The sequence below is a fragment of the Schistocerca cancellata genome, chromosome 1 (genome assembly GCF_023864275.1).
Source record: "Schistocerca cancellata isolate TAMUIC-IGC-003103 chromosome 1, iqSchCanc2.1, whole genome shotgun sequence".
Lineage (NCBI taxonomy): Eukaryota > Metazoa > Arthropoda > Insecta > Orthoptera > Acrididae > Schistocerca > Schistocerca cancellata.
This window is the reverse complement of record NC_064626.1, coordinates 734,039,329-734,065,654: the sequence shown is the minus strand read 5'-3', so window position 1 is coordinate 734,065,654 and position 26,326 is coordinate 734,039,329. Positions and strand designations below refer to the sequence as shown.

At 37.7% G+C, this 26,326-nt stretch overlaps 1 protein-coding gene across 1 annotated transcript in view; it reads right to left on the bottom strand.

The window, feature by feature from the left end:
- Positions 1–19,991: 19,991 nt before the first annotated feature.
- Positions 19,992–26,326, bottom strand: part of LOC126185470 (MOB kinase activator 1B) — a 70,442-nt gene continuing 64,107 nt past the window's right edge. Inside the window, exon 6 of the transcript XR_007537187.1 lies at positions 19,992–20,177. The gene's annotated coding sequence lies outside the window, so the exon portion shown is untranslated. The remainder of the gene's footprint in view (positions 20,178–26,326) is intronic.

The following is a 26,326-nucleotide window of genomic DNA, read 5'->3' as shown; positions in this document are numbered from 1 at the left end:
GCAGAGCTAGTTGGCATATAAACTTGTACTACTATAGTAGGTGTGGGCTTCATGTCTATCTCGGCCACTACAATACATTCACTATGCTGTTTGTAGTAGCTTAACCGCACTCCTATTTTTTTATTCATTATTAAACCTACTCCTGCATTACCCCTATTTGATTTTGTATTTATAACCCTGTATTCGCCTGACCAAAAGTCTTGTTCCTCCTGCCACCGTACTTCACTTATTCCCACTATATCTAACTTTAACCTATCCATTTCCCATTTTAAATTTTCTAATCTACCTACCCGATTAAGGGATCTGACATTCCACGCTCCGATCCGTAGAATGCCAGTTTTCTTTCTCCTGATAACGACGTCCTCCTGAGTAGTCCCCGCCCGGAGATCCGAATGGGGGACTATTTTACCTCCAGAATACTTTACCCAAGAGGATGCCATCATCATTTAAGCATACAGAAAAGCTGCATGCCCTCGGAAAAAATTACGGCCGTAGTTTCCCCTTGCTTTCAGCCATTCGCAGTACCAGCACAGCAATGCCGTTTTGGTTAGTGTTACAAGGCCAGATCAGTCAATCATCCAGACTGTTGCCCTTGGAACTACTGAAAAGGCTGCTGCCCCACTTCAGGAACCATATGTTTGTCCGGCCTCTCAACAGATACCCCTTCGTTGTGGTTGCACCTATGGTACAGCTATCTGTATTGCTGAGGCACGCAAGCCTCCCCACCAACGGCAAGGTCCATGATTCATGGGGTAAGTAAGAGGTGAACCAACTGTGAGCTACTCCCCATATTCTATAATGCTCCAATTTCTGGAGCAATATTTTGTGATCAACACAATCAAATGCCTTACTTAAATCAAAAAATTTTCCTAGTGTTTGAAACCTTATGTTTAACCCAACCAGTACCTCACAGAGAAAAGAGGATACAGCATATTCAGTCGTTGAACAACTTCTAAAGCTGAACTGTACATTTGATAGCAAATTGTGTGACATAAAATGATCAATTATCCTTATATACATAGCTTTTTCAATAACATTTGCAAACACTGATGGAATAGAAATAGGTCTAAAACTTTCTACATTATACCTTTCTCCCTTTTTATAAGCAGCTTTACTACTAAGTACTTTAATCATTCAGGGAACTGACCGCTCCTAAAGGAAAAATTACAAATATTGCTAAATACAGGGCTAACATGTGCAGCACAGGACTTTAATATTCTGCAAGGCACTCCATCATACCCATGAGAGTGCTTAGTCTTCAGTGATTTAATAATTGACTCAATCTCCCCCTTGTCTGTATCACAGAGGAGTATTTCGGACATCAGTCTTGGAAAGGCACTTGCCAAGAAAGTTATATGATTCCCTTTAGAATGCTCAGAAAATGATTGTTAAATACTGTACATATATCTGATTTATCAGTAACATAAATATTTTTACTACGAACTGACTTTATATTGTCAACCTTGTGCTGCTGACTACACTCTTCCTTCAGAACCGACCATATGTTTTTAATGTTATCCTATGAATTAGCTATTCTATTTGCATACCACATACTCTTTGCCTTCCTAATAATATTTTTAAGCATCTTACAGTACTGTTTGTAATGGGCTACTGTAGCTTGATTGTGACTTCTAAAATTTTTATGTAATTCCTGCTTTGTTCTACATGCTATCCTTATCTCACTAGTCAGCCACCTGGATGGCCTTTTACTGACAGTACCCTATTTAGAACATTCTAATGGAAAGAAACTCTCAAAGAGCATGAGAAATGTGTTAAGGAAAGCATATGTATCATGTATGTTATCGGTACTACAAACATTCTGTCACTCTTGTTCCTTGATGAAGTTTAAAAAACTCTCTATTGTTGTTGGATTAGCTTTCCTACATAGTTTGTAATGATATGTGACATTTGTTTGAGTAAAAAAGCCTTTTAGTGTTAAAATTCATGCATCGTGGTCTGAAAGGCCATTCACCCTTTTACTAACAGAATGCCCATCTAGTAATGAAGAATGAATAAAAATATTGTCTATGGCTGTGCTGATGTTCCCCTGCACCCTAGTTGGAAAAAACACAGTTTGCATCAGATCATATGAATTTAGGAGATCTACCAACATCCTTTTTCTTGCATCATCATATACAAAATTTATATTGAAGTCACTACACATAACTACTTTCTGGCACTTCCTATAAAGTGAATCAAGAACCATCTCTAGCTTGAGCAGAAATGCTCTGAAGTCGGAGTTAGGGGACCTACAAACAACAACAATTAGTTTCACTAAATTCAACTGCCCCTGCAGAATATTCAAATATATGTTCAGTGCAGTGCCATGATTTGTCTCTGGACTCAAATGGAACACTTTTTTTTTTACATAAATAGCCACTCAAATAGCCATTATCCCATCCCACAAGAGATTCCTTGAAAAACAGCCAGCTAATCTGTAGCCTGATAAAGGAAGCCTCTGAATTGTCAAATTATTTAAGTGGTGCTCCGATATACCAATAATTTCAGAGTCAATATTTATAAGCAGTTCACTAACTTTATCTCTAATACCTCTAATATTCTGATGAAATATGCTAATTCCTTCTCTACTTGGAAATATAACGTCCTCTGAAGGTGAGCCTTTAGTTAGAGTGACTTCCTTTAAGCAGGTATACTTATCACCTGACTTCAATCCAAAAAAGGTCCTGGTCTAATACCAACTACTACAGGAATTTTTCTATGAGTTATCCCACCACTACCCACTACACTGTCACCTGTAAGCTTTGCCAGCCTTCCCTTCCCATACCTATTGAGGTGCAGGTCATGCCTAGTGAAACCTGATCTACTGATAGACTCAACTGGCACCACTGAAATGTGACCCATGCCCTCTGCCATCACTGCCTTCTCTAGCCCCATGTTAACATGCATAACAGCTGTGTTAAGCCGAGGCTAATCATGATGCTGAAACAGTTGCATGAAATGCACATTAGTGCCACCAGTCTGAGTAGCTATCTTTACCAAGTCATCACCTACATCATATTTCTCGTCCCTATCAAGACTGTTCCCTACCCCACCGACTATCACTACCTGATCCTCCTCCATAATATTCCTACATAATTCCCCTATGCTCTCAGTCACCTGAGCCAACTCTGCACTAAGCTTCACAATGCTGGTGACCTTGTACCCACTCCCCAACACTTCCTGCATCTGCTGGCCCACACCTATACCATGCGAACTACCTAGCAGCAGAACCTTCTTCTTTCTGTTAGACTTTGCAACTGACCTAGCCCTCGTAACTGTTGAGGACTGCTGCATGTTTCCTACACCTACAGCTACAGCTACAAGAAGCTACTCTCCACTCAGCTCTGACAGTTGGTCAAATCTATTGCATATACACAAAGTACAACTGTCTCAATACCTCTTCCTCCTAGCTGCCTTTTTGCCAACTGCCAGTTCCCATTCCCAAGCAGCCTTCACCCTCCTCAACCTATCTAGTTCCTCCTTTGCATGTTGTAACTACACCTGATAAGTATACTCACTCCCAGTATTGAAAAGCAATCAAGATTACTTAAAATGAACAAGGTTCCAGCCCCTGACAGAATTCCAGTTAGTTTTTACACTGAAAACACTGCAAAATTAACTCCTTTTCTAGATGATATTTATCAAGAGTCTCATACACAATGAATGCTCCTGCATGGCTGGAAAGAGAGGGCAGATCACTTCTGCTTATAAAAATGATAAAATATCAGATGCACAGAATTACAGATCAATATCACTGACATATGTTTGTTGCAGGAACCTAGAGTATATTCCTGGAGCAAACCAAGTTTTTCTCAAAGCATCAACATGAAATCAGAAAAAATGCTCTTATGAAAAACCACTCGCTTTATTCATACCCAATATCTTACAAACAGTAGATGCATGTGGACAGATAGACACCATTCTCTTAAGATTTCTAAAAGGTGCTTGAAATCCTCAAGCTATTGACTACAAAGCAAAATATGATAACAAAGAGTATTTCCACAGCTATGTCACTGGCACAATTAATATGACTAATACAGCACACTATGATACACACAGCAAATTGTCTATGGAAATGAAAGTAACATCAAGAGTGCCCCAAGAAACCCTAAAATGACCTCTACTAATGTTCTTCATATACATAACTGATTTATCAAATAGGAGCAGCAGCACTGTATGGTTGTTTAATGATGATTCTGTAGTCAACATGAAAGTATCATCACCAGATGGTCGTAAGAAAATACAGAAAGACTTGGAAAAAATTCCCACTTAGTGTAATGAACACCAGCTCTAAATATGGGTAAATGCAATATAATGCATATATAAAGAAAACAGCCTACCAGTATCTAATTATAGGATTAGTGGTGAACATTTTGACCAAGTCCCACATTGTTGGTATTTAGGAAGGGTTGTAACTGGCTGGCATAGCCCATATGTAATGCTTGGAGAATTGAAATTGGAATCCTTGGAAGATAGAAGACTTAGTTGTAAATTTTAAAAACTTGTATTTGAGGAAGAATGTGAAACCACTCTCCTGACGCCAGAGTACATCTTGCTTAGGGATCATGAGAATAAGATAAGAAAGATTAGGGTGCAAACAGAGACTTTTTTTCCTCACTCAGCAGCAAACGGAAACCAACAGGAAATAATTAATATTGAATGCCCTCTGTCATCTACATACAGTGGCATGCAGACTGTGTGTAAATTTAGATATAGCTGTAAAAGAAACACTACTGGAAAACCATTTCGAAAGTAAGTGATCACTACTCCATCCATGAAGTGTACAATGCTCTGGCATTAGGTACTACAGACAATATTTGCTCGCATAACATCTTTCATTATGAATTTAAAAGTTGAGCTTCAGATAGTGACAAGAAAGGGTCTACTTAAACTAAAGATAAACATCCAAGTAAGAAGCAACAAATATATCAGTTATAAGAAGCTTCATCTTCCAAAGTACAGGGAAAAATGTGGGAAATGTCTACATTTATTATAAATTAATGTTACTATTAAATTTTCTTGTAGAACCATAACCTGTAAGACATTTCAGAGAAATAGTAACATTTGGACCAAGTTTTCTGTTGTCATAACGGTCATTTCTGGCTGTAAATCACTTTAGTTCTGGCAGGCTATTATTAATACTTGTAGCATATTAGTCTCAAAAATTAGAAGAGAATCAGCAAGCTTAGTATAAGTTGTTTGTTTACTATTCTGTAAAATACTGCACCAGCCATAACTTATTTGCTTACTGTCCTGTAAACTATTGCACCAGGTATAATAAAGCTCTAATGTGTTCACTCTTTGTGGGCAGAAAATTAGGAGGTTACTATTCATAAGCAACTGGAAATCACCATGACTACTGTCAAGTGATTAGAAGCTGCTGTGAATGTGTGTGCTGGGAGGGTTACAAAGAATTGGGTACCATAGATACCAAAGGTAACTCAAGTAAAGTCCACTCCTGTGGATGACATCTCTCCTGCAGGAAATAAAGGGCCCATCATTACTTGCCTATTCAACTGTGAGTGGCATGTTAATGATAGATCTAGGTGTGCTTTACATGGGAGACAGAGATTATCTCCATCTGGGTGCAGCACCATCAAAATAACAAACAAGTTCGAGGTGGTGTCTTCCACTGAAACCAAAACTAAGCCAGTGATCGAAAGCATAGAGGTAGGTGTTTATTGTCATTGGCAGTTCAACATATGGTGAATTATGGACATGGCAGGAAGGAGAGGGAAGGAATAGCAGGTGTACTCAGTGTGTATGCCTAGAGGCCTCATTAAGCATTTTAAAGAAACTGTTCCAGCAGCCATTGTTGGAACAGAATGCAATCAATGGCAGACTGTGGTGCACATTGGAACAAACGATACCTGTCATCTGCACTCCAAGGTCTCAATTGGATCATTCCAGCAACTAGTAGAGAAGGATCAGAATACCATCCCCGCTCACGAAGTATTGTCCACAGAATAGATCTTGGCCCCTGACTCAGTTGAATGGCTTGAACCAAAGACTTTGAAGTTCTGTGACAAGCTAGGCTGTGACTTCCTAGACTTGCACCAAAGGGTTCAAAGTTGTATGGTCCCCCTAAATGAGTCAGGTATGCATTACACAACAGAGGCAGCTACCCAGGTAGCTGATGGTCTGTGTGTGGTGCATGCAATGGTTTAGGAAACTCTCCATCCAATCAAGATAACAACAGCTGTAGGAAGCACAGAAGTATCAGTGTAAGATCCAAAGAAATGGCCCTACAAGTGAGAGTATTAAAATCTTTGTTGTTAACTGCTGAAACATTTGCAATGAAGGGCAAGAGTTTGAGGTGCTCCTAAAAAGCACTGAAGTTCACATTATACTAGGGATAGAAAGCTGGTTAAAACCTGAAGATGACAGTAATGAAATCTTTGGAGAAAAATTAAGCATATACCGAAAAGATAGGGAATGGGAAATGGAGATGGTGTATTTGTCACAGCAGACAAGAAACTCAAGTCCACTGAGATAGAAGTTGATGTTGCCTGTGAGATTGTTTGGACAAAACTCAGTATCAAGGGTAGGTGTAATCTTATAATAGGATCCTGCAACTGACCACTAGACTCACTTCCTGGTGTAACTGAAAACTTCAGAGAAAACCTCAGTTTACCTGTACCTATTTTCCCTTATCCTACTGTAATCATTGAAGTAGACTTTAATCATTTACCAGTCAACTGGGATAATTATAGTTTTGTTCACAGTCAGCCTGTGAAACATTACTAAATGCCTCCTCTGAAAAGTACCTAGAACAGATGGTTTGAAACCCGACTCATCATGGAAATATATTAGATCTAATGGCAACAAACACACCTGACCTTTTTGAGGATTCACATAAAAAATCATACCAGTGACCATGAAATGATAGTGGCAAAAATGGTTACCAAAGCATTACAGTGATCCAAAAGTTCATAACATTTTTGTTTTGCACATTGGTAGTCCAACTTCTAGGGATTTATTTACTGTCATTTTGCTCAATGTTGCTACTTTAGTTTACATATTGCTATCTGTAGGTAGTGAGTGCCCCCAATGAACCATGGACCTTGCCATTGGTGGGGAGGCTTGTGTGCCTCAGCGATACAGATAGCCGAACCGTAGGTGCAACCACAACGGAAGGGTATCTGTTGAGAGGCCAGACAAACATGTGGTTCCTGAAGAGGGGCAGCAGCCTTTTCAGTAGTTGCAGGGGCAACAGTCTGGATGATTGACTGATCTGGCCTTGTAACACTAACCAAAACGGCCTTGCTGAGCTGGTACTGCGAACGGCTGAAAGCAAGGGGAAACTACAGCCGTAATTTTTCCCGAGGGCATGCAGCTTTACTGTATGCTTAAATGATGACGGCGTCCGCTTGGGTAAAATATTCTGGAGGTAAAATAGTCCCCCATTTGGATCTCCGGGCGGGGACTACTCAAGAGGATGTCGTTATCAGGAGAAAGAAAACTAGCGCTCTACAGATCAGAGCATGGAATGTCAGATCCCTTAATCGGGCAGGTAGGTTAGAAAATTTAAAAAGGGAAACGGATAGGTTAATGTTAGATATAGTGGGAATTAGTGATGTTCGGTGGCAGGAGGAACAAGACTTCTGGTCAGGTGACTACAGGGTTATAAACACAAAATCAAATAGGGGTAAAGCAGGAGTAGGTTTAATAATGAATAGGAAAATAGGAATGCGGGTAAGCTACTACAAACAGCATAGTGAATGCATTATTGTGGCCAAGACAGATACGAAGCCCACGCCTACTACAGTAGTACAAGTTTATATGCCAACTAGCTCTGCAGATGACGAAGAAATAGAAGAAATGCATGATGAAATAAAAGAAATTATTCAGATAGTGAAGGGAGACGAAAATTTAATAGTCATGGGTGACTGGAATTCATCAGTAGGAAAAGGGAGAGAAGGAAATGAAGTAGGTGAATATGGATTAGGGTAAGAAACAAAAGAGGAAGCCGCCTGGTAGAATTTTGCACAGAGCACAACTTAATCATAGCTAACACTTGGTTCAAGAATCACAAAAGAAGAGTGTATATCTGGAAGAAGCCTGGAGATACTGACAGGTTTCAGATAGATTATATAATGGTAAGACAGAGTTTTAGGAACCAGGTTTTACATTGTAAAACATTTCCAGGGCCAGATGTGGACTCTGACCACAATCTATTGGTTATGAACTGTAGATTAAAACTGAAGAAACTGCAAAAAGGTGGGAATTTAAGGACATGCGACCTGGATAAACTGACTAAACCCGAGGTTGTACAGAGTTTCAGGGAGAGCATAAGGTAACAACTGACAAGAATGGGAGAAAGAAATACAGTGGAAGTAGAATGGGTAGCTTTGAGGGATGAAGTAGTGAAGGCAGCAGAGGATCAAGTAGGTAAAAAGACAAGGGCTAATAGAAATCCTTGGGTAACAGAAGAAATATTGAATTTAATTGATGAAAGGAGAAAATATAAAAATGCAGTAAGTGAAGCAGGCAAAAAGGAATACAAACGTCTCAAAACTGAGATCGACAGGAAGTGCAAAATGGCTAAGCAGGGATGGCTAGAGGACAAATGTAAGGATGGAGAGGCTTATCTCACTAGGGGTAAGATAGACACTGCCTACAGGAAAATTAAAGACAGCTTTGGAGAAAAGAGAACCACTTGTATGAATATCAAGAGCTCAGATGGAAACCCAGTTATAAGCAAAGAAGGGAAAGCAGAAATGTGGAAGGAGTATATAGAGGGGCTATACAAGGGCGATGTACTTGAGGACAATATTTTGGAAATGGAAGAGGATGTAGATGAGGATGAAGTGGGAGATATGATACTGCGAGAAGAGTTTGACAGAGCACCGAAAGACTTGAGTTGAATCAAAGCCCCGGGAGTAGATAACATTCCATTAGAACTCCTGACAGCCTTGGTAGAGCCAGTCCTGACAAAACTCTACAATCTGGTGAGCAAGATGTATGAGACAGGTGAAATACCCTCAGACTTCAAGAAGAATATAATAATTCCAATTCCAAAGAAAGCAGTTGTTGACAGATGTGAAAATTACCGAACTATCAGTTTAATAAGTCACGGCTGCAAAATACTAACGCGAATTCTTTACAGACGAATGGAGAAACTAGTAGAAGCCGACCTCGGAGAAGATCAGTTTGGATTCCGTAGAAATATCGGAACATGTGAGGCAATACTGACCCTACGACTTATCTTAGAAGCTAGATTAAGGAAAGGCAAACCTACGTTTCTAGCATTTGTAGACTTAGAGAAAGATTTTGACAATGTTGACTGGAATACTCTCTTTCAAATTCTGAAGGTGGCAGGGGTAAAATACAGGGAGCGAAAGGCTATTTACAATTTGTACAGAAACCAGATGGCAGTTATAAGAGTCGAGGGGCATGAAAGGGAATCAGCGGTTGGGAAGGGAGTGAGACAGGGTTGTAGCCTCTCCCCGATGTTATTCAATCTGTATATTGAGCAAGCAGTGAAGGAAACAAAAGAAAAATTCGGAGTAGGTATTAAAATCCATGGAGAAGAAATAAAAACTTTGAGGTTTGCCGATGACATTGTAATTCTGTCAGAGACAGCAAAGGACTTGGAAGAGCAGTTGAACAGAATGTACAGGGTCTTGAAAGGAGGATATAAGGTGAACATCAACAAAATGAAAATGAGGATAATGGAATGTAGTCGAATTAAGTCGGGTGATGCTGAGGGAATTAGATTAGGAAATGACATACTAAAAGTAGTAAAGGAGTTTTGCTATTTGGGGAGCAAAATAACTGATGATGGTCGAAGTAGAGAGGATACAAAATGTAAACTGGCAATGGCAAGGAAAGCATTTCTGAGGAAGAGAAATTTGTTAACATCGAGTATAGATTAAGTGTCAGGAAGTCGTTTCTGAAAGTATTTGTATGGAGTGTAGCCATGTATGGAAGTGAAACGTGGACAATAAATAGTTTAGACAAGAAGAAAGTAGAAGCTTTCGAAATGTGGTGCTACAGAAGAATGCTGAAGATTAGATGGGTAGATCACATAACTAATGAGGAGGTATTGAATAGAATTGGGGAGAAGAGGAGCTTGTGGCACAACTTGACTAGAAGAAGGTATCGGTTGGTAGGACATATTCTGAGGCGTCAAGGGATCACCAGTTTAGTATTGGAGGGCAGCGTGGAGGGTAAAAATCGTAGAGGGAGACCAAGAGATGAATACACTAAACAGATTCAGAAGCATGTAGGTTGCAGTAGGTACTGGGAGATGAAGGACCTTGCACATGATATAGTAGCATGGAGAGCTGCATCAAACCAGTATCAGGACTGTAGACCACCACCACCACCACCACAACAACAACAACAACAACAACAACAACAACAGGTAGTGAGTGGAGTTGTGAATACTACAAAATTGACTGTCAAGTGAAGAAATTAGAACATTTCCACCATATGTTTCTGTTTGAGTTCAATACATGGGTGACAGCAGTGCAGACATTCACAAACATTTGTGCCACATATAGGGATTATGTCATTGGACAGAGCATGGCAAGCAAATGGTTTCCTCATTTTAAGAAGGGTCTTTTTGGCATTAGTGACCCTGCATGTCCAGGAAGACCTACGGGGTTTGATGAAGATCATTTAAAAGCATTAATCCATTATGATCTACATCAGTGTACTCGAGAAAGGACGAATGTGATGAACTGTGATCATTCCACCCTCATGCAAAATTTACATGCAATGGGGAAGGTTAAAAATTTGGTTGCATGGGTACATGCTCTAAGCCAAAATCACAAAAATGGCCATAAGTGCACCTCTGCTTGCTTGTCATCAATTGGATCATGAACAACACATATCATTCTTATTCAGTATTGTTACTGGTAACAAGAAATGATGTCTTTAAGCCAACATAAGGAAAAGAAAGGGATGGTTGAGCCCAAACAAAGCAGTGATTCCCCATACAAAGACCTGCACAAATCCAAAAAAGATAATGTTACGGATCTGGTGGAACAGCAACAGTGTCGAGTACCACCGTTGCTTCCTCAAGGTGTAATCATCACTGCTGACATTTACTGTCAACAACTGAGATGTCTTGCAATGACCAGGAAGACTGTGTGAAGTGATGTAATTCCATGATAATGCTTGCTCGCATTCTGCTAGACTGACAAAATCACCATACAGGAGTTGGGTTGGGAAGTCATTCCATACAACCTTATACATGTCATCTTGTGCCCTCAGATTTTCATCTTTTCCACTCTCTATCAAATGATCTCCAGGAAATTCTTTTCCACATGAAAATTTGCTCTGAACATGGCTTGACAAGTTCTTTGCTTCAAAACCACTTGATTTCTACAGCTGCGGACTCAAAAAGTTACCCCACCCTTAGCAAGCCGTTGTAAATAGTAAATTAGAACATATTATTGATTACTAGAGTCTCTCTTGTGTTTATGAAACTTATGGAAAAACAACACCATGAACTTATGCATCAACCAAATACAAAGAGCAACTGAAACAGTTATATGGTCAGTAAACTAAATAAATGCAGAAGATGTTCTACCTCAACGGGAACCTGAAACTTTCAGCCCAGGACAAAAGCAATTAGAGGATCTATGGCTGAAGTTTAAAAGAATAGTTGACCATGCACTGGATAGATAAGCACCCAGTAGAACAGTTCGTAAAGGGAAAGATCCTCCATGGTATACAGTCCTGTAAAGAAAGTTCTAAAGAAACAGGGACTACTGCACAAGAGGTATAAAACAAAACAAAGGCCTATAGACAGAGAGATGCTGAATGAAATGTGTTTGGCAGTCAAGAGAGCAAGGCATAAAGCCTTCAATGACTACCGTAGCAGTATATTGTCAAAAGCTCTTTCACAAAACCCAAAGAAATTATGGTCATATGTAAAGGCTGTTTAGTTGCACCACAGTTAATGTCCAGTCACTCATGACCAAGACAGGAACTGCAATTGAGAGTACCAAAGCAAATGCAGAATGTTTAAATCTGTTTTTAAATTTTCTCTTACAAAGGAAAATCCAGGAACATTGCCCCAGTTTAATCCTCGTACCACTGAAAATATGAGTGAAATAGATATCAGAGTCGGTGGCATTGAGAAACAGTCAAAACCATTAAAACTGAACAAAGTCCCAGGGCCCAATGGGATCCCTATCAGATTCTACACTCAATTTGCAGATGACTTAGACCCCCTGTTAACTACGGGGTCTATCTAAAAAATATCCAACCTTTGATTTTCCCACACAAAATACAGATGATACCACAGCGCCACTGTACACAGTAAAGGAAGAGACTTTTAAGCACACGCATAAATTTTGTCCCTGCCTTCCAGAGCATCAGTTGCTGCCTGTCGGTCACTGAGTGAGGTGCTACACAACGTGTTCATTGGATTACAGATTCTCTCAAGATGACTGCACGTGTTGAGCAGATACTGTGATTTTGTCAAAGGCTTGGTGATTCTCAAAGCAAAACAATTCATAAGATTCAGCAGATATTTGGAGAAGATGCGATAGGTGTAACACAAATTAAGGAGTGGTTCAACTGATTCAAAAATGGCCACACATCAGCAGAGAGTGACCAGCATTCTGGCAGGCCCCATACTGCTTGGAATGCAGCTGTTGTTGAGAAGATGCAAAATTTGGTGATGGCAGATCATCATTTGAGTGTGTGGGAGATTGCCCAAGAGGCTGGAGTGAGTAAAGAGTCTGCATATGAAATTTTGCATGATGGTTTGAACATGCACCAAGTGGGTGCGCAATTTGTGCCCGAGTTGTCACAGGAATAAAAAGACCTCCTTTTCGACGTTGCACAGGACCTTCTGGACACCACCAACATTGATCCTGGGTTTCTGAACATGGGAGATGAGTCATGTGTGTATAGATATGTCCCCAAAACAAAAAGACAGTCGTCACAATGGAAGCATCCCGAGTCTCCAAGACTGAAGAAAGTGCGGCAGGTGCGAAGCAAAATCCAAGGTTACGCTGACTGTCTTCTTTGATGTCCGTGGAATTGTGCATCATGAATAGGCACCAGAATGAGTTCTCCTGTGACACCATGACGCAGTTCAATGCAAAAGACCAGACATTTGGATGGCAAAAAACTGGCAACTGCATCATGACAATGCCCTCATTCATTCCTCCCACTTGATCCAAAATTTCTTGGACAAACATGGAATTACAGCCATTCGCCAACTGCCCTACTCTCCAGACATGGTTCCTTGTGACTTCTGGTTGTTTCCAGAATTGAAGACGCCACTGAAAGGATCCCGTTTTGAGAGTAGAGAAGAGATAATGCAGAACACGACAACAGAGCTCAACACCGTTCCAAAGAAAACTTCCAGAGGTGTTTCCAGCAGTGGAAGGAGTGGTGGGCTAAGTGTGTGGAAGAACAAGGGGGCTACTTTGAAGGGGATTGGGGTCCCAGCCCTGTCAGGCATTTGAAATATTTTTTCTGGCCAAAAGCCAGATACTTTTTAGACAGGCCTCATATAATTTATCGTACAATCTTAAAAAAAAAAAATCATGTCCAGTAGACGGAAGAAAGCACAGGTCATACTGCTCTACAAGAAGAGTACAAGGAATAATCCACAAAACTACCATCCAATACCCTTGACACCCATTTGTTATAGAACCTTAGATTGTATTCTATATTGAACAGGAGTACCTTCTCCACAAATCAGCATGGATTTCAAAAACACAAATCACATGAAACCCAACTTGCACTTTTCTCAAATAACATACTGAAAAATTTGGATCAAGGCAGCCAGGTGGTTGCAGTATTTCTTGATTTCCGAAAAGCAACTGACTCAGCACCACATCTACACTTGTATAAAAAGTATGAAAATATGGGATATCAAGCAAAATTTGTGACTGGATTCCGGATTTTTTGGTAGGTAGAATGCACCAAGTTACCTTGGATGGAGAGAGTTCAATGGATGCATAAGTAACTTCAAGTGCGCCCACAGGAAGTGCGTTGGGATCTTTGCTGTTCATTTTGTATATAAATGACCTTATGGATGATATTAATGGTAATCTTAGATTTTTTGCAGATGATGCAGTTATCTACAAGAAGTATTGTCTGAACGAAGCTGCATAAACACTCTGTCAGATCTTGATACACAAATACCTGAATGTAACACTTATTAGGAACATGAAATGGAATGATCATATAAGCTCAGCTGTGGGTAAAGCACATATCAAATTTCAGTTTATTGGCAGAATACTAGGGAAATGCAGTCTACAAATGAGGTTTCTTACAAATCACCTGTGTGACCCTTCCTAGGGTATTTCTCAAGTGTGTAGGACATGCACAAATAGGACTAGTTGGGAATATTGAATGTACACAGTGAAGGGCAGCACATATGATCACAGGTTTGTTTGGCCTGTGGGAGTGAGTCACAGAGATGTTGAAAGAACTATGTTGAAAGAACTATGTTGAAAGAACTGAATTGACAGACTTCTGAAGATAGACATAAACTACCCAAAGAAAGTTTAATAACAAAGTTTCAAGAACCAGTTTTAAATGACAACTCTAGAAATATAGTACAGCCCCCTCCATATTCCTCCCATAGGCATCGTGAGGACAAGATAAGATTACTTACAGCATGCACAGAGGAATTTAAACAATCATTCTTCCTGTACTCCACACATTGATGGAAAAGAAAAAGCCCTAATAACTGGTAACCTCTGCCATGGTCTTCACAGAGAATAGATGGAGATATTCCGAAATTAAGAAAAACTCCAGTCAGTACCACAACACAAAAGTCACAGAGGAACAACTCTAATAGATGAAGGAAACTATTTCCCAAAACCTAGTAGTCGGCTCAGTTTATCAGTTTGTATGTACACATCTGTTGCAGTTTGTTCTTTTGTTGCTTATAAAGTTTCATTCTGGAAACACCTTTTTCTGTAACTATTTATACATTATCTTTTGATAATTCAATAAGATAAGTTTAAATTTTGAAGACATAGTATATTTTAATTTTCCTTGGAATTTAGATGCTCCAGATCCTCCACATTACTCATTTCTTTAGTTTGATTTTGTACCAGATTAATTTATTTCCTACTTAAATTTCAACTGTACAACTTAACATTCCTCTATCCCCTTCATCTCTTCACATTCAAGCTTGTTGTTATTTGTATACACCCAATCTTCCTGTGTAATCAGTTACATTTCAAACCTTGATGTCTCAAATACATTCAACAAATTCATTCTTACCACTAGATACTTCCTTACACATTACAACACATGAGCAACCATAGTTCAGATTAATTTTTAGTTAATCTCAAAAACAACCACTTTCATTATTTTCTTCTTCCTTCTTGACTATAAACAGTACTGCAATGGAAATTCAAGCAAAGTGTGGAGACATTTCAGTCTTATTTGTAAGATTCTCCTTGCAAGTATTTAACCAAAAAATCATACAGCTGACCTACAAGTAGTTTTCCACCTTGCTATTTCTTAGTTCTGAAATAATACATGGCTCCATTGCCAGATAAATCCTATTGTTCCTGAAAATGTCATCAGAGGTTTGAAACAATACTTAGTAAAGCCCATTACAGTGCATATATTCTAAAAGCATAAAAATTATTACACTAAACTCTGTTGCATTCATATAATGTCTGATCCCCAACTATCATCATTATCAACTTATGGCCTGCCCAAAGATTTCCACAAAGTACTGCTGCTTCTCACACTGATTATTATTATTATTATTGAGTTTGCATGTTTCTGTCACTTTAACACTTTCTCAGTGGAGCAGCATTTGATGTTTTGCCTGTACTGTATCATATGGTCCATCTGTGACCTGATGAAAATTTCATGCGGGTCAGGTCACCGGTGTCCCGAATGCTGTGAGTATAAATAGGCTATACCTCTGTATGACATCAATCATCACTTCACAACAGAGCTGTTTGCTGGGCTGTCTACAGCAAAGACACCATTGTGTATACTGCTGCAGTAGTGACCAGCTACACCACGAAATAATTTTTTTCCCAGAAATTTTTTCCCTACTTCTTTATTTGGTAAACACATATCTTACAGGAAAAAATACAGAAAAAACTGATTTTTACATAAACTTTGCACTGTTTATCTGGAATCTTAAATAATCATTCATGGTTTTGTTGTCTCTTGATTTTTTATTTTTGATGGACATTTTACGCTGCTATTTCATTTGCAAAACACATGAATAAATTATATGAACAATATTTATTAATATAACCTTTGCATCATTAAACACTGCAGTCTTGAAGAGTCATTCACGGATGTGTTTTTCATTGATGTTTTGCTGTCTGCTGCTTTTTTGTCTTGCTGAGTGATGATCCTTTAAAGTGCAACATGCAGTGTGGCCAAAATTTTCTTGCTAGTTCCTCAATTAATCTCTCAAAGTACGAGCTTGCTTTCTTGATGTATGAGTGGCACAAGCAGCATATCCACATAATTGCAAGGCAATGCACTCTTTGAAAATGCATTCTTTTCCTCAAAGCGCTCGGGGCCCTTGAAAATTTGAAATGACATTCTTTTCCTCGAAGTGCTCGGGGCCCAAGCATTTACTACAGAGGTCCTAGTACAACCTAGTAGAACATTGCAGCTTTTCTCCAGCATTTCACCTCCTTTCTCAATGTTGAATAAAACAAAGAATCTTATCACTGAGATTAAAACCTTTTGTATCTTGTTTGTTTCTTTATCTTGTTTCTCCAGTACAACCTTTAGTTTCATTATAACTTCTCCTTGTCTGTTCTTTTTCCTGATGTTGTCTAAAACAACCATTAAATTATTAGAACTCTGCTTTTATCCATCCAGTTAGAAATTTTGATGCCATTATTGTTCTCTACATAGTTCCCTCTTTTTAAGGTTTTCTCTCTACAATACCTTTGGGAAGTCCTGGTCTATTGGGATGAATTATTCCACAGAGAAGTATATTTTGTCTAACAGTTAACGCACTAGGGAAATACTTGTACAGAAATTTTCAGCATAAAGAATAGGACCTTTTTCAAAAAGCGGCTGATACATTTTCATAATAATAACTTCTGTGTGATCTGCACTTTGTTGTTTGTTGTCTTTCCCTAGATAGCTTTCCAAGACAAAAGTGTATCCTTGCTCTGTACAAATCTTGTAGAGTTTTACACTATATTTGTGAGACTTGTTGGGGGATATACTGCCTAAAAATCAATCTCCCATTCCAAGGAATCATGGATTCATCAATCACACTTATTTTGAAAGTTACTCTGCAGATGCTCAACTAACACATGTACTTTGAAAGTCCTGTTGTTTACATTTCTAGGGGCATCATTATTAACCAAATGGCACCAAGACCATAAAACTAGAAATCAGTCACAAGGCATAGTAGCTTTTATAACTATTTCTGTACAGTGGATTCTTTGACCAATAAAATAAAATTTCTGGGAAATCATTTAACCTTACAATTAGCATTATGTCAGTAAATTTGTCTATTTCTTTCTCAGAAATGTCAATACAATTGGCTAGATGAGTTTTTTTTTTTTGCCTGTCATTTTGGATGGTTTCTGTGCTGCATATCTGTTTGTTTCCAACACCATATTGTTAAATGTGTCTTGTGTTACCAACATTTTGTAAACATCAGAAGGGATGTCCAAATTGGTCGAAATGTTAACTTCCAAACCCTGATTGAAAATTACTTTTGCTAAATTTTGTCTAATTGGTTTGCATATTGGGATACAATTTTCACTGACACCATTATCATTATCAGAGTTATGTACAGTATCCATCAACCTCACTGGAACAGAAGTCATCATCATTTACATGTAAATCCAGAGAGAATCTTGGGGCTTGTAAGCTGGATCATCATCAGATGCAAAAAAGATGTCATGGTCACTGGAGTCATTTTGATTTAGCAGCGTAGTCCCTCTTTATCTAATGGTGTACTACGTCTTTGTTTTCTTGTTACAGGCAGCCCAGAAGTAGATGGATCCATTTCTAGCTAAACATGCAACGAAACTTGATTAGAACTGGTACCCAAACATAATTATTATAGCAGACACTCTCATGACTGTAAACATGATTTTGCTACATACCTTACAGCAGCTGTTCTTGCCTGCTAGCACTAACATATGATGGTGTGAGTATTTTAATGTCCAAGAATAAGAGAGCTGTTTTCTGCAGCATTTGGTGCTAAAAGAGTGCAGTACCAATCGAGACACAAGATGACCCAAACAATTGAAAACCAGCATGAAAAGATGTCATTGGGTCACTGGTGGGCCGAACAGAAGCAATAATATATTTGAGTTATTTATCTCATTTAATAATTATACACCTTTGAGCCTTTTACAGCTTGGAATTTCTCATAATAATTGTTCTTGCACTTTCCAGAAGTTTCTGAAATTCATGCTGATGGGGAGAAACAAACTGCTTTGGGGACCATGGTGGGATAAGCAGTAGGTAATGTGTTAACATACATCTCTCCCCTTCCCTGTGAAACAATATTTCTCTTGCACAACAAACATTATGTTTTAAGTGTTAGTGAACAAATAACAAGAATGTGAAAACTATATAATGTCATTAAAAATGGTAATTAAAGATGGTACATCTGTTATATTTACAACTGTGAATTTCAAGAATAAGTGATAAGTATAGGTAAATCCAATTGATTAAGCTCTAAAAATGCAGAATTAATATTCGACACACTGATACCATTATTTTATTTAAAAACAAGATGGGATACTAATACAAACTATGTGGCACAGTTTTTCAATCATTTTGTTTTCTTTTTAAAAAATTAATCCTTTTATTTCATATCAAGTGAATACACAACATATTTCAAATTACCAATAAATTATCTATTTGTCATACTCAATGTGAGTAACTTTTTTTTGATATACATAAACTTACACCAAAAGACAGTGTTATAACAATCTTACAGTTCATAGTTAAAACTTCCAACTTTAGGACAAAATAGTAACTAACCTTCCAAGTATAAATAAGGTACCTTTTAAACAGATTCTTAGAAAAACAAATTTTCTACGTGATCACATTACATAGTCTTACTTATGAAAATTTAACAAAGGAAGTTTTATGATTACTTTAAATTTCAAAAGCAAGTTTAGATCTGGAAGCAGGACACAACCACAAAATTTCATATGCATGTTACAAGAGATGGTACAACTTACAACCAGACAATGAGATTCGTGTGAGTCATGCTTCTCTAAACACAAAGTTGATCACAGAAGATTGCTACAAATAATAATGTGAGTGGCAACAGCCCATCTGGAAAACATTAATGTAGTAGCAATAAATGTTGTGCTCTAAACATTACAAAATATGCACAACTTTGAGAGCATGTATTTACAGCTATAAAAAGAGTCCAATAGCAGCAACAGCAAGGCAAACCTACAAGCACAATGTGATCTCCTAGGTTTCCTTGATGTGAGTGAATATTGTATGTAAATGAGGATAACTCAGCAGAACACCCAGAAGCACATTCTATTTAGAATGGTTGTCAACATCAGAATCAACAGCTAAAGACATAAGAGTTTCATTACATTAAAACAGTGTTGATACAATCATATTAGTGTCTACTTTACATTGTTTGCTATATACAGTGAACACCCATATCATTAGCAAATATGTGAGACAAAATAAGTTTAGTACATTTCAAGAATACATAATTATCTGGTAACAACAGATCCGAAATCACATTTCACAACAGTAGTAAAATACTTTGAACTCTTATAAGAAATAGAGTGATATCATCAGAAGTACTTTTGGTGCATAAGGCTATGATCCCTTTTAATTTATATCACACTACTTTATAAGAGGCACTTTAAACGAAGAATCATCCTATACATAAGAGAGAGACAACAGAATTGTTGTAGATTCAAAAATTAGCTGGAGATACTTCGTTCTCTAATTGTCCACCTTTTGAAAAGATTTCTAAACTATTTTAACTAAGAACTTTGTTGTTTTGCTGTTTGTTTAGCATCAACTATAATCTTCTTGTAAAAAAAAAAAAAACACAAAATTATGCTGAGTCACACAATCTCTATTTTCCTGCATGTCATATACAGCCTCTGTGAGATCTCCCAAAGTTACTAACTTATAAATTTTTGTTACTATGACTACTTTTCCTGATTAGCACAGATATTTCTTGTACTCACTTGTCACAAAAATAATGCCATCATCACGTCTCTATGGATAAAACATGAATTCTGAAAGAGAGAGAAAATCACAGAATTAAGAAACATACAAATCAAAATTTGCAGTAAAATGTTACTTTTAAAATGTCCATGCATAACTGTTTATACATTTACACTAGACCTGCACCAACCAGCTAATTCAGACAGCTTTTAGAAAAAATATTACAATAATTCACGAAAATGCACAAACAAGAGCCATTTTTATATACTGATACATTGTGTGGCAACATTTGCATCATGGCAGAGAATATACAGTAAAATTGGACAGTTTTTGTAAAGTTTTCTGATTAAATTTATAGAGCTATAAAATACCACATCACTTGCTTTTTCTCTTATTCATATTTTTGGTATAATACATCTCTATATTTGTTTAGACTGTACCCTACCTTAAACAGAAACCCTACAGATTAGTAGAGATTTCTCTTGGTGTCATGTCTTACTTCTCTAATGTCAAGCGACTTCCTCAAATGCAAATCAGATTAAGTCAAATGTGATCACATGACAAATACAACAGAGGTTTTGCATGTTTCTGTTATTAACCAACTACAGAAATAGGTAAATCCTTGTCTTAAAAACCACACAACAGTATTTGACCTGTGAGTACTTAATTAGCCCAGAATGCTTGAAAACAGTTGATTCATGCTATGATTTTTGAGGTGCAAATCTGAGATGTCATTCAGATACAATTCTTTTAAGCCCATGCAGTGCCGCTTCTCCACCTATCATATCCCAACAACCCTTTCAAGACAAGTCATACCATAGTTCACTGTACCATAACCCCCCTTTCACTTCAACCAACTTCCTGCTACATTACATATATTCATGCAGAAAGTTCATTCAGAACTCTCTCACTGTTATTCAATTCTTCCCTTTACTCACTTTTCAATTTTCTATGTTGTTGTTCTCAGTTCACCCAATCTAATGTACTCTAGCCTAACATTCTATATTTATTTATTTATTTTTTTCAAGCTCCATAGGACCAAATTGAGGAGCAAATCTCCAAGGTCATGGGATGTGTCAGTACATGAAAATAATATCAGTTAAAAATGAATGTTCATGAACCTTAAAAAAGTCAGTCCACAAGTTTAAGTAAACACTATCAGCAATACAATAAAAATCAACTTAATTTTTCAAGGAACTCCTTGATAGAAAAGGAGGAGTGACCCATGAAGTGACCCATGAGGAAACTCTTCAGTTTCAATTTGGAAGCACATGGATTACTGCTAAGATTTTTGAATTCGAGTGGCAGCTTATTGAAAATGGATGCAGCAGTAAACTGCACACCTTTTTGCACAAGAGTTAAGGAAGTCCGATCCTAATGCAGGTTTGATTTCTGCCGAGTATTAACCAAGTGAAAGTTGCTTATTCTTAGGAACCAACTAATATTGGTAACGGCAATAAGGAATATACATATGTTCATGAACTAACACCACTTATTGCCCGAACCACCTGTTTCTGGGGCCAAAAGCATCCTTTTAGAATGGGAAGAGTTACCCCAAAATATAATACCATACGACAATAGCAAAAGAAAATAAGCAAAGTAGACTAATTTTCATGTCGAACGATCACTTACTTCAGATACCATTTGAATAGCAAAAATGGCAGTATTAAGTCTTTGAACACGATCCTGAACATGGGCTTTCCACGACAGCTTACTATCTATCTGAACACCTAGAAATTTGAACTGTTCAGTTTCACTAATCACATGCCCATTCTGTGAAATTAAAATGTCAGATTTTGTTGAATTGTGTGTTAGAAACCGTAAAAACGGAGTCTTACTGTGATTTAGCGTTAGTTTATTTTCTACAAGCCATGAACTGAGGTCATGCACTGCACTATTTGAAACCAAGCCAATGTTGCACACAAATTCCTTTACTACCAAGCTAGTGTCATTAGTAAATAGAAATATTTTAGAGTTACCCATAATACTAGAGGGCATATCATTTATATAAATAAGGAACAGGAGCGGCCCCAACACTGATCCCTGTGGCACCCCCCACTTGACAATACCCCACTCAGACCCCACATCACAGCCATTATCAACACTGTGAATAATGACCTTTTGCTGCCTGTCACTAACGTTGTGAGCTACTCCCCGTATTCCATAATGGTCCAACTTCTGAAGCAATATTTTGTGATCAACACAATCAAATGCCTTACTTAAATCAAAAAATATACCAAGCGTTTGAAACCTTTTGTTTAGCCCATCCAGTACCTCATAGAGAAAAGAGAATATAGCATTTTCAGTTGTTAAACAACTTCTAAAGCTGAACTGTACATTTGATAGCAAATTGTGTGACATAAAATGATCAATTATCCTTATATACATAGCTTTTTCAATAACATTTGCAAACACTGATGGCATAGAAATAGGTCTAAAACTATCTACATTATCCCTTTCTCCCTTTTTATAAAGCGGCTTTACTACCGAGTATTTTAATCGCTCAGGAAACTGACCATTCCTAAAGGAAAAATTACAAATATGGCTAAATACAGGGCTAACATGTGCAGCACAGTACTGTAATATTCTGCTAGACACTCCATCGTAACCATGAGAGTCCTTGGTCTTCAGTGTTTTAATTATTGACTCAATTTCCCTCTTGTCTGTATCACAGAGAAGAATTTCAGACATCAATCTCGAAAAGGTATTTGCCAAGAAAGTTATACGATTTCCTGAAGAAACTAAATTTTTATTTAATTCACCAGCAATTCTCAGAAAATGATTGTTAAATACTCTACATATATCTGATTTATCAGTAACAGAAATATTTTTACTGCAAACTGACTTTATATCATCGATTTTGTGCTGCTGACCAGACACTTCCTTCACAACAAACCATATGGTTTTAATTTTATCCTGTGAATTAGATATTCTATTTGCATACCACAAACTCTTTGCCTTCCTGATAACATTTTTAAGCACCTTACAATACTGTTTGTAATGGGCTACTGTAGCTTGATTGTGACTGCTTATAACATTTTGATATAATTCCTGCTTTGTTCTACATGGTATCCTTATCCCACTAGTCAGCCACCCGGGCTGCCCATTACTGCACCCGGACTGCCCATTACTGCTAGTACCCTGTTTAGAATGTTCTAATGGAAAGCAACTCTCAAAGAGCATGAGAAATGTGTTAAGGAAAGCATTGTATTTATCATTGATGTTATCGGCACTATAAACATCCTGCCACTCTTGTTCCTTGATGAAGTTTAAAAAACTTCTCTATTGTTGTTGGATTAACTTTCCTGCATAGTTTGTAATTAAATATGACCTTGGTTGGAGTACAAAAGCCTTTTAGTGTTAAAATTCATGCATCATGGTCTGAAAGGCCTTTCACCCTTTTACTAGCAGAATGCCCATCTAGTAATGAAGAATGAATAAAAATATTGTCTATGGCTGTGCTGATGTTCCCCTGCACCTTAGTTGGAAAGAACACAGTTTGCATCAGATCATATGAATTTAGGAGATCTACCAACATCCTTTTTCTTGCACCATCATATACAAAATTTGTATTGAAGTCACCACACATAACTACTTTCTGGTACTTCCGACAAAGTGAACCAAGAACCCTCTCAAGCTTGAGCAGAAATGCTCTGAAGTCGGAGTTAGGGGACCTATAAACAACAACAACAATTAGAAGTTTAGTTTCACTAAATTCATCTACCGCTGCACAACATTCAAATATCTGCTCAGTGCAGTGTCGTGATGCATCTACGGACTAAAATGGGATACTGTTTTTTACGTACTGAGCCACTCCCCCACCCCGCAAGGAGATCCTTGAGAAACAGCTAGCTAATCTGTAGCCTGGTAAAGGAAGCCTCTGAATTGTCAAATCAAGTGATGTTTCTGACTTTTCTTGTCATCCTTATGTTGACTACATTATAGAGTACTTTTACCCCATTTTGATTATGAACACTTTTTACCACAATTACATTACTTCTTTTATATGAACAGTACAAACGTATTTCCGATATTCTCAACATAATTTGTAACATTCTAGGGTTTATATATATCTGTGGGAAGAATATAGCTAGCTAATAATATACTGTTTCTCCACACCTCCGACTTAACACAGCCTAGCTGCCACCTCACTCCTCAGCTCCTGAAAGAGGTTTATGTAGAGGGTGATTCTGTTTAAGCCTTTAACCTCATATATTTTCTGAACCATTTAAGGTATCATTACTTTGTATCCATTGAAATAAATTCCTCACTAAATGATGTATTGTCTCTTTTCATAGCTATATTAATTATTGAAATATTAGTGTCTACCTCACTTTTTCAAAAGGAACTACAGTAAATTTTGCTGCTAATATCATAGTTTTAAAAGAGATGAATTCAATGGAATTTTAACCTCCAAGATCAGATTAGTAGCATCAGAGAAATTATGATCTTTAGAAGATAGGACTTACGTGTTACGAACATGAAACCAGTTGGTGTCCTATTTTGAAGTTTGTGTTGTTATAGAAAACTGTTGTGTCAGGCTAATGGGGTACTCCAGCTTGATGGAAGCTAAGGAGTCTAGTTACAAAAGATGAGAAAAGTTTTAAATTAAACTGATACTCATCAAACTTGGCTACATGTGATTGGACTGGCACACCAACTGGAAGGCAAATTACATGGCATCTACGGATGATTCACCAGATAACTACAGTAACATTCTACTGTTCTTTCTGCCACAGCCCTGACAGAACAGTGCACATCAAAAACTGAATACATTTATAAAACATGGGACTGAGGTATCAGGATTGTTAAATAATAGTGCACTTATACTGTAAAATTACATCAGCAACAGCAAGTAAACAGAACTCACAAAAGATTGTGATTATAAACACTTCCTCAAAATTCCATTTATATCATCAAGTGATCAAAATTCCCACTGGCTACTGCAACACACATTTGCAGTCACTAATGCAAGGACGTATGGATAGTCTGACGAATTTCCTTTGATATCATTGCAGATACTGCAATGATATGATGTTTTAAATACTCTTGGGCCACTGAAACTTGTACACAGACTTCACATTTGAGATTATTTGTGAACTTCACATGCCAAGCGATAACATCTTAACATCCTAACCAGCTACTAGCAAACAGATGTATAAATGCCTTCCTTGGTATAAATGAGAAGTGAGGTTGGTACCCATCATGCTGGTACCACATACATCTACAAATTTGTGTACTTCCAGAGGTACTTCCTCTAGGAGAGCCAGCAGCACTTGATACCTATTAAAGATTCTTCAGTGAAGTAAGAGTGGTCACACAGTCTCCAACAATCCCACGCCAGTATTCACATTCCATTCCCTCTGGCATTCAACCTGCCTCAACCAATGTGAATTCTGAGCAACCCAGTAATGCATTTGACTTTCCATAATCTGTGAAGGCAACTTCACCACTAAAGAAGAAAGAACCTATTGTCCTGATTTTGCATCACAATTTAGTGAGATAATTTCATGTGTCTTCTGCAATTCCATTGGTTAATCTTCTTATGAAGTGATATGGATGGAATCTTATGCGTGCAAAATGCAAATAATGCTTGGCTGACTTATTTCAGAGCTACTTGCAACTTCTCTGAAGCTAATATGTGGATTACAGGCAACAGCTGCAAGACACCTATTTAATTCACTCTGCTTGTTGCAGTTTTATTCACTACCCTCTGCGTAGTACTCCAGTCCCTTCTAATAACCATTTTTTATACATTCATTGAATTGTTATTATTGTGTTGTTGCAGTTTATGAGCACTCAATGGAGATTATCAGCACCCAATTGCCATTATTGTTGGTCACTGTCTGAGATTACAACTCAGCTATTACCTTCACCTTCCTTCTGCAGTCTTCATAAAGAAGTTGCATATCTAGTTTGTCTTTGTTTGTGAAAAACATTTGTTTTTCAAAGTTAACCAGCACATAACACACATGAACGACACAGATGGAATGAAAGCTAAATTTCCTCTATGTCCCTTTTATACTGGTTTCACAGCAGTGCAACACTGTTTCCTCCTTATCTGATATAGCTTATTTCCTTATTCGAGTATGAGGTCATACAATTCTTGATAAGACAGCAATTGGTTTCCTGTTCAAAACAGGCAAATCATAAGTTCAAAATATTGTAATTATGCCAAATTTAGTAATCATATTTTGAAGAGTGAAACACAGTTGAATTC